Source organism: Plasmopara halstedii (assembly GCF_900000015.1).
Source record: "Plasmopara halstedii genome assembly, contig: Scaffold_350, whole genome shotgun sequence".
NCBI classification, from domain to species: domain Eukaryota; phylum Oomycota; class Peronosporomycetes; order Peronosporales; family Peronosporaceae; genus Plasmopara; species Plasmopara halstedii.
In genome coordinates, this window is record NW_020187271.1 from 334,669 (window position 1) to 335,155 (window position 487).

A 487-nucleotide genomic window follows, 5' to 3' on the forward strand; every position below is an offset into this window, starting at 1 on the left:
AGCTTGGCTACTCGTTACTAAACCCTCCGCATTGCCCACCATGACATGGAGCAACTTAGTCTCCTTACCGTGAACACTAATAGCATCAAGAAGAACGGTCACCTACTTATTGAAAGCTTGCTCTCCAAGTACTCGGTGTCGTGCGTCCAAGAAACCAAGTTCGCAGACAGCACGCACCTCTCGACGTTCAAGTACCACCTTGACTCGAGCTTCAAGCACAAGGTCTTCGTGAATGACCCCAACTCGCTGCTGGAATGACCCACGCGAGGTCGGAGCAGTGGCGTACTCACGGTGCTCCGCTCTGACATCCCTGGTTTCGACTCAGCGATTGAACTCCCACTGCTGTCGTTTGCAGGTCGCTACCTTGTCGTGAATGTGATGGTCGAGAGTGCTCCCATCTACATCCACAACGTGTATGCGCCTGTGGAGCGACAGGAAAAGCAACATTTCTTTGAGAATCTCGAGACTGAAGGGTTCGAGGATCAAG